At 37.5% G+C, this 8,819-nt stretch overlaps 1 long non-coding RNA gene across 1 annotated transcript; it reads left to right on the forward strand.

Moving 5' to 3' along the window:
• Positions 1-1,459: 1,459 nt before the first annotated feature.
• Positions 1,460-7,781, forward strand: LOC149450266 (uncharacterized). The gene is made up of 3 exons (XR_016315270.1): positions 1,460-1,596; positions 4,157-4,324; positions 7,216-7,781. It is a non-coding gene; the product is annotated as an uncharacterized LOC149450266 (long non-coding RNA).
• Positions 7,782-8,819: the final 1,038 nt, after the last annotated feature.

Raw genomic sequence — 8,819 nt, forward strand, 5'->3', positions numbered from 1 at the left:
ATATGCGAAGTATGGCACACCTGTATGAAAGTCACTGCTCCGTTTTGTCGTTGATACGGAAATAATACAGGTGTAACAAAGGTTTGAAATAGAGATAAGACAGAGAAAGGAGTAATTAGAGAAAGATACCTGGGTGGTGAAGTGGGGAGGGGATTATGGGAAAAAAAGAAAAAAAGGGGGGGGGGAGATGGGGAGGGAGGGTCAGGTGGTGAGGGGATGTAAACTGGATAATTGAGGATAAATAACTCACTTCCTTTTGTACTCCAACAGGCCCATATTTTCCTGAATCTCTCGGGATGTTCCTTAGCAACAGAAATCAGTTCCTCCATTTCCTCAATTTTGTTGATCCTATCAAACCATTCTTGGATAGTGGGAACATGTGTTGAGTGCCAGTGGACTGGGATACCTTGTTTTGCAGCGTTTATCATATGCATGGCGAGTGATTTACGGTATGTCCGAAACAGAAGTGTGAAGTGATGAAGCAAACATTGTGCAGGGGAGGGGTCTAGGGTATACGTAGTTACTAGTGTAATTGTAGATTGAACTTTCCCCCAGAAAGGCTGCAACATTGGACAGTCCCACCAGATATGCAAGAGTGTACCCGTCGCCTGGTGACATCTCCAACACAAATGTGAGAGGTTGGGGTTGAATTGGTGAAGCAGAGATGGGACTATGTACCATCTAGAGTATAGTTTAAAGATGTTTTCCTGTGTGGAGACACATATGGATCCTTTGTGTATGTGTTCATAAATGTGATCCCAGTCTTCCGGCGATAGTTGGATTTGTAAGTCAGAGCTCCAGGCCTTGCAAGCTTTCCTGGACGGAAGGTAAATTATATTCTCAAGGCATGTGTAAAGTTGGGATATCACATGTCTCTGGGGGGACTCCGTTGAGCAAAGTTTTTCAAATGGGGTAAGAGATCTAGTGTATTCTTTTATATGTGAGGAGCTATGTATAAAGTGGTGGAGTTGTCTATACATCCACGGTGTCAAGGTCAGGGATGGCCATTTATTCTGGATAAGAACTTCCCGTCTTTAAAAAGGTGGTACATACTCAAACTGTCTGTGGGGTTAGGACTTGCAAGGAAGGCATGTGACATACCCGGGGTGAAGTCTGGATTCATTTTGACAGGAGAGAGTGGGCCAGGGGTGGAAGAGAAACCTGTTTTCTTACTTATCTGATGATAATTTGTTTTTCTTATTATGCACTGTAGGTTTTGAAAAACACATTCATACATCTCCTTTTATGACAGCAACATAATTAGAACATCAAATTGTGTTATAAATTGACTATTTTGCTACTGTAAGGCATGCTTTACCAGTACCCTCAAGGTGTATTCTGAAATGATCTCACCAAACAAGAGAATTGACATTACTTAGTAAAGTTATTGAACTGGTCTATCTGGGGGTGTGGTTTTTAACCATTTTCTAATATATATATATATATATCTAACAGAGGTTGTATATTCTACACGGTGACACCAACTCTTCTTCTACTGGGTGACTAAGGCACAAGACTGCACCATGAAAGCCAACTATTACCTAGCTCTGATTGCCATCAATGTCTTGTTGTTCCAGTTCAGTTTTGCAGCTTTGGGTAAGTCTTCCTCTCTGTTCCAGGTGCTGGAATTTTCTTAAATAAGAATTATAAGATTGGTTTATTGGAGAATTGCCATTAGGTAGTTCACAAAGATGGATGAGTTATTTTAACTTTCAAAATGAGCATTTACCTGTTAAATTCCTTTTTTTCTCATAAAGGGTTATATACCATTTTTTTTTTATCACTGCCTCAAATATCTCTTTCCTGCTCTCCGCAGTTGGCACCTCAGTGAAACCTAGTTATTACCAGCCTTAAAAAAGGGGCATTTTAGGGAGCAATAACCCATGTGGTTACATTTGTGGCTGTGGTTACATTTGTGGCTTATAAAAAGATTGTCACAAAAAATACAAATTTGGAGTTTAATGCACAGAAACAATAAAGTATCAATTCTTACTTGCAGCAATATCACCACAGCACTCTGACGTGAAAGGAATATAATTTTGTGACATTTTAATAAAGTTTAAAGAAATAAACAACACGATGCTTTGAACCCTAGTACATTGCACACCAGCATGAATGCATTTTAGCTAGCAGGCTGTATGAACAAGCACTAAAGTTGCTGCTGATGTCACAAATAAAATGGTGGTGCCTGGTGAGTAATCACAGCAATGAAGAGAGTTCTGGGGCCACTGGGGATCACTGTATTAAGGTAAAAAAAGGAGACAGGGTCTCTTAAAGTCAAAATATCTCAGACAGTCGTCAAACAAAAATGTATGTAGTAATTTCACCAGAATGTTGAAGTGAGACCTTTTGCAAATACAAAATAATGTAACACTAGGCCCCTGGCTACCCACTCTAATCCTAACATTACACCCTGGCAGGGCTGCACACATGCCATGGTGTATTTATCTTGGACTGCAGAGTTTGACAGGTGGTGCCACCTGTCAATCTCTCCCACGGATATCAACTGGTTACCACAACCACAAGTCAAATGCCTACCTCGCAGTTGTGGTACGATCACAAAATGTGAAATTGCTCTTCGGCAATTTATAAAAGTAAAAAATTAAAAACAAGCATCAGGAGGCAAAAGTAGCACCTCCCGAATGCCTGCCAGCCTCTGCTATTTCACCCTGGCAAGATTGTGGAAGGAATATAGGTGTCACTTAGGTTTCTCATTTACACAATGAGAAGGGCTACAGGGTTTGTGCCTGATATGAATGAGAGAAGCTTTGCTGTTTTTTCAGAGTTCTCCTGCTTGTAGACTGAAAATGCTGAAAAATAATATTAATAGTAATTGATTTTACTCAGGGTATGAATAAATTGTAGCACAGTGTTAACATATAGTATAAAATAAAGAATAGAAAAATAGTGCTGTGCTTCTTACTATAAATCAATGTCAGATAAACATCCACCAGAGGGTCTAACACATAAACCAACAATTATTAATGAACGAATCAAACAAAATAAATATATTTATAAATAAGTGTACCTTACAGAGAGGCAACAAATTCCATTAAAAATAAGGGACCCTCTAACAAATAACTAAATAGTATAAATATATATTAGTGCATATATATCACGAAAAATGTCTCCTTAATACATAAAAAAAGAAAATGAATAACAATATGAATAACAAAGTGCTGGTAAATGAATCAATAGACACCTGGCCAACCATCAAGCAATAATAAAAATATATATGCTTACTATTATTATTGTAAAACTATTATTTTAATTTAATTATTTTACAATGTTCTCAATGTTATTAATCTCTATTATGATTATTATTATAACTAGCTTATTTAGTCTCCGTTCACTTCTAGGCATTTTGTATCACAGACAGAATCACCATGGTTCTGCCCGCGATCCAAAAACATCTGCAAAACTAACAAATTGCACCATGCTTGTTTAGGTGCCGTTCATTTTCAATGGCATCTAAGCACGATTGCGATTTGGGCACAATTGTCATGCAATAAACCATGCAAACTGCATCCCCGCAAAGCTTGTTGCCCCAAAAGAAGCTCCTGCTCCTTTTTTCGGTGACAAGTTTCACACTATGCGGTTCCCCATGATTGCAGAGCAAATTTATTGCATAACAATTGCGCCTGAATTGCTCCCGTGGTTAGGTGCCATTGAAAATGAATGGCACCTGAACAAGCATGGTGCAATTTATTCGTTTTGCAAAACGTTTTGGGATCACAGGTAGAATCGCAGTGATTCTGCTCGCGATACAAAATGCCTAGATGTGAATGGAGCCTTAAGGCTATAGTTTTGTAATGTTAATATTTGTTAACTATTTTAATAATTCAGTACTGGTATTGTATTAATATTTTATTATTATTCTACTCTGGCTTGGAACAGAGTAGGACAGGCAATTCCTTTTCTCTGTCCTTTCCTTTCCTCTTTACTTCTCTCCGCTTCTTCTTGCTTTCTTTTCCTCCTCTTACATGTTTATTGTTATTTCGCTGTTTTAAACTTTTGTATATTTATCAGTGAATCCTGTTTCAGTAAATATAGATAGGTAAATAGGTATACACTATATATATATAAACTGCTGTATATATATATATATATATATATATATATATATATATTATTATTTTTTTTCTTGTTTTTTTAGATGATGTCTGCTACTTACTTCCAGATGTGGGTACATGCACAAAAACACAGTTATATTTTGGTTATGATATAAACGAAGATATTTGCCGCCCATTTCCTTACACTGGATGCGGAGGAAATGCTAATAGATTTCTTAGTCTCGAAGATTGTGAAGCTGCATGCATGAAAGGTATTACTGAATGTGCTTTTAAAAAAAAAATAATAATGTTCTCACTTTGTAAAGTTTCTATGCTTATTCACCACTGTTTCACTTTTTGGGTACCACTCATAAGTATTTGCAGCTGTTCTAAGGCCATCAGAGCATGGCTACAGTCATGTGACTCCAATCTATCCTTCCAGCCCCATGTCCAATCGCTGGCAAATTCATGCAGGCTCCACCTCTCCAAAATACGTCCGTTCCTAACCCCAGAAACTACTAAACAACTCATTCACTCCCTCATTATCTCACGACTCGACTACTGCAACTCCCTCCTCTCCGTCCTACCTCATCACAGACTATGCCCGCTTCAGTCTATCCTGAACTCACTGGCCAGACTCATCCACCTTACCAACTGCTCCGTATCCGCCACCCCCCTCTGTCATTCCCTCCACTGGCTTCCGATTGCCCAACGTATAAAATTCAAACTATTAACATTAGCATACAAAGCTATTCATAACACTGCCCAAACTACCTCACCGACCTGATATCCAAATACCACCCAACACGTACTCTTCGCTCCTCACAAGACCTCCTACTCTCCAGTTCCCTGGTCTCCTCCTCCCATGCCCGACTCCAGGACTTCTCCAGGTCTTCCCCCATCCTCTGGAACTCACTACCCCAATTCATCAGACTGTCATCTACCCTCCTCACCCTGAAAACCCATCTCTTCAGGGAAGCCTACCCCGCCCTCCCCTAACAGCCGATCTCCCCCTACCACTCCATCCCCCACAGCCATTTTCTCCTGTACCACGATCCCCTCCCTCCTAGATTGTAAGCTCCAAGGAACAGGGCCCTCGAACCCCTCGTGTATTGTATTGTATTGTTACTGTTTTGTCTCATGTACTGTCCCCCACTATAATGTACAGCGCTGAGCAAACTTTTTGGCACTATATAAATATTGTATTATAAGAATAATAATAATAATGTGAAAAGCTAAATACACCCCCATGCAAACTGTTCATTATTTTACCATATTTGGACAAGAAACATTATCTCTTGATTTAAATTGATGAAAACTCAAATTTTCATACAGAAAAAGTACATCCCCACATTTATCACCAATTCAGATCCATGAAATTAGAATAAGGTGTTCTAGATTAGATGCCAATAATTAGAACCTTGTTAGGCTTAGTTTATACTTGTGGTTGGTGGGCTGTAAAAACAGTGGTTGAACATATAGGCAAAGATAGGGTTTTCTGAAACAATGTACTGAAAGCTGAATAATCAAAGATAGAGTTGTTTGGTCAAAGTAACCTAGATATATTGTATTCAAACTGAAGACATTATATCAGAAAAATAACTTTACAACTATGGAGCATGGTGGAGGACATGTTATGGTTTGGGGTGGCTTCAGAGCCTGGGCAACTTACAGTCACTGAGTCACCTACTGTATACATTCTGCATCATATCAAAGTATGCATGATGAGAATACAAGTCCTTCCATTTAGCAGCACTAGGGCTGTCTGTTTGAATCCCACCCATGGCACCACCTGCTTGGAGTTTGCATGTTCTCCCTGTGCCTACGTGGGTTTCCTTCGGGCACTCTAGTTTCTTCTCACACTCCAAAGGCATGCTGATAGGTTAAATGGCTCCCGTGTAAATTGGTCCTAGTATGTGTATGTATGAATGTGAGTTAGGGACCTTAGATTGTACGCTCCATGAGGGCAGGGAAAGATGTAAATGTACGATATACAATGTAAAGCGCTGCGTAAATTGATGACGCTATATAAGTACCTGTAATATATAAATAAATCTGTCCAAAAGCTGAACTTGATCTGGAAATGAGTCTTATAACACAGTAATGATATGTAGCACACTAGTAAATTCACCAAGGAATGTCTCAGAAAAGAAATATAGGGATTTACTGCCCTAGTCATACACTGACTTGATTCACATTGAAATTATATAGGGGGGTTTGAAAGAGGCATTCCCTGAAAGGACACCCAAAAATACATTGCAACCAAAGGAATTTTGCAGGGAGAAGTGACCAATGTCAGAGATTGGATGGTAGTTAATCAAAATGCCCACAAGATGTAATTTCTGCTAATGGAGGCAATACCAGCTTTGATATTAAGGGTAAACTTAAAAATTTCACACTACAAAAATACATTATTAATATTTCTGTTAAATAAAACAAATTAAAAATTGAACACATTTTCCTTATTTTTTTATTCATTCTGCACCTTTATCTGTAGGAACTTTCTGAATGTAAATCTATTGTTTATCAGTTCAGATATGTTGATTAAGTCCACTTTTTGCTTTCCATGGGGTGTACCTAATTTTTCACATGACTGTCCTTCCACCAAAAAGCCAACTTACTTCGTGCATCAGGGCTGAGGGCTCTGGAGAAGAGTACTGAGGCAGAGTGCTGGTCCCTTCTGCTAGCTATAATCTGCCTGCATTGCATAGAGTAGCACAGAGATATCACGAAGTCTAAAATAAGGTATATAATTATATTTGAAAACTTTTATTTAACATGTTATATGTTAGTATGTTGATGGGAGGGGGAAAGAGGACCAGAGAAACAAAATATAGGAAAATTAAATTTAAGCTGTGATCACAGAGCTGAAAGAATCAGAGCAATGACTTATCCCTCCAGAGCAGTGTCTCTCCCTTCTCCAGAGCAATGACTCCTCCCTCTTCAGAGCAGTGAATCCTCCCCTTTTTAGAAGACTACATACAAAGTTAATTTAGAGAGAGAAAGGGTTTGAAAGGAATCAGCTTCTGAAGCACTTTCTCATACTGATCAGTAAATGATGTGTTTGCATCTTAGCCGTATCAAAGAATATGTCAACCCTGGATGCTGTACCATACTAGAGCATCAACTAACATGCATTCAAAACCAATTTTTTCCTTTACAGAAAACAACAATGATGCTAAAAATTCAAAAAGCCGACAAGCCATATCGTCTTATTTCATCGTTTATCCTTGGACCCAGAGGTACAATTGATCAGCAGACCAGTAGTTTCAGCCTCCATAATTGCTCATTACTTATTTCCTTTAAAGTGTATGTAAAAGCAAAATTATTTTTTTCTAGTTTGGTATAGGGCAAGAAGGGTTTTTATTGCTGTGTGTGTCCTGCTGGAGAGATTCACTCTCTGTATAATATGCACAGTACACTGCTTTTTTTGCTTGGTTTTTCTAACAACACAAGAGTTATTGGAGAATTTCGAAACTATGGATGAACATTTGGATATTGAGTTGGAAAGAACAAAAAATAATTAATTTTATAAGCCAGCCCTGTTAGTGGTTTGTCAGTAAAAAAAAAGTAATTTGTATTATGTGGTAGAGGGTTATTTTGTTCTGTAATGCCTTTATGACCTAGGGTTCTGTTGTTATATAAGTATTTGAACAACAATGATTGTTGTCGACCTACTGAAGCAAAAAAATAAATAAAAATAAACAATACTTTAAAGCATGCTAAAAATATCTCGCTTTACTGTCTCCTACTTTTTGTACATCTACACACAGAGAAGATGTTCGATTCATTAACCACTTGCCCTCCAGAGGATTTACCGCCTCTTCCTGACCAGGCCTTTTATTGCTATCCAGCACTGCGCTATTTCATCTGGTCATTCAATGCTGCACCCAAACAAAATTTGTCCTTTTTTTCACAAAAATAGAGCTTTCTTTCAGTGGTATTCCTGTGCGCTTTTTATTTTTTGCGCTATAAACAAAAAAAACCAAAAATCTTGGAAAAAAAACCCATATTTTTTACTTTCAGCTATAACAAATATATAGTAAACTCATAGTCATAAATTTAGGCCAAAATGTATTCTGCTACATGTCTTTGGTAAAAAAAATCTCAACAAAAATAGAGCTTTCTTTCAGTGGTATCTGATCACCTGTGCGCTTTTTACTTTTTGCGCTATAAACAAAAAAAACCAAAAATCTTGAAAAAAAAAACATATTTTTTACTTTCAGCTATAAAAAATATATAGTAAACTCATAGTCATAAATTTAGGCCAAAATGTATTCTGCTACATGTCTTTGGTAGAAAAAAATCTCAGTAAGTGTATATTGATTTCTTTGTGTGAAAGTTATAGCGTCTACAAACTGGTATAGATAATGGAATTTTGCCATTTTTTTGCTATACAGCACAGCGCTAGTTTAACTGAGAATTGTCCAGTCATGCAACGCTGTACATAAATGATATTTATGGCCTTTTTTTAACACAGAGAGCTTTCTTTTAGTGGTATTTCATCACCTCTGGGTTTTTTTTGCGCTATAAACAAAAAAAGACCGAAATTTTGAATAAAATATTTTCTCATTTCTGTTATAAAATAACTTTCAATTAACTCTAATTTCGTCATAAATTTAGGCCAAAATGTATTTTGTTACATGTCTTTGGTAAAAAAAAATCCCAATAGGTGTATATTAATTGATTTGTGTGAAAGTTATAGCGTCTACAAATGGTGGCATAGATATTGGAATTTATGCCACTTTTTGCTATACGGCATTGCCT

This window comes from Staurois parvus, unplaced genomic scaffold, assembly GCF_062004578.1.
Source record: "Staurois parvus isolate SC_StPar_1 unplaced genomic scaffold, SC_StPar_1.0 ptg000576l, whole genome shotgun sequence".
NCBI lineage: Eukaryota > Metazoa > Chordata > Amphibia > Anura > Ranidae > Staurois > Staurois parvus.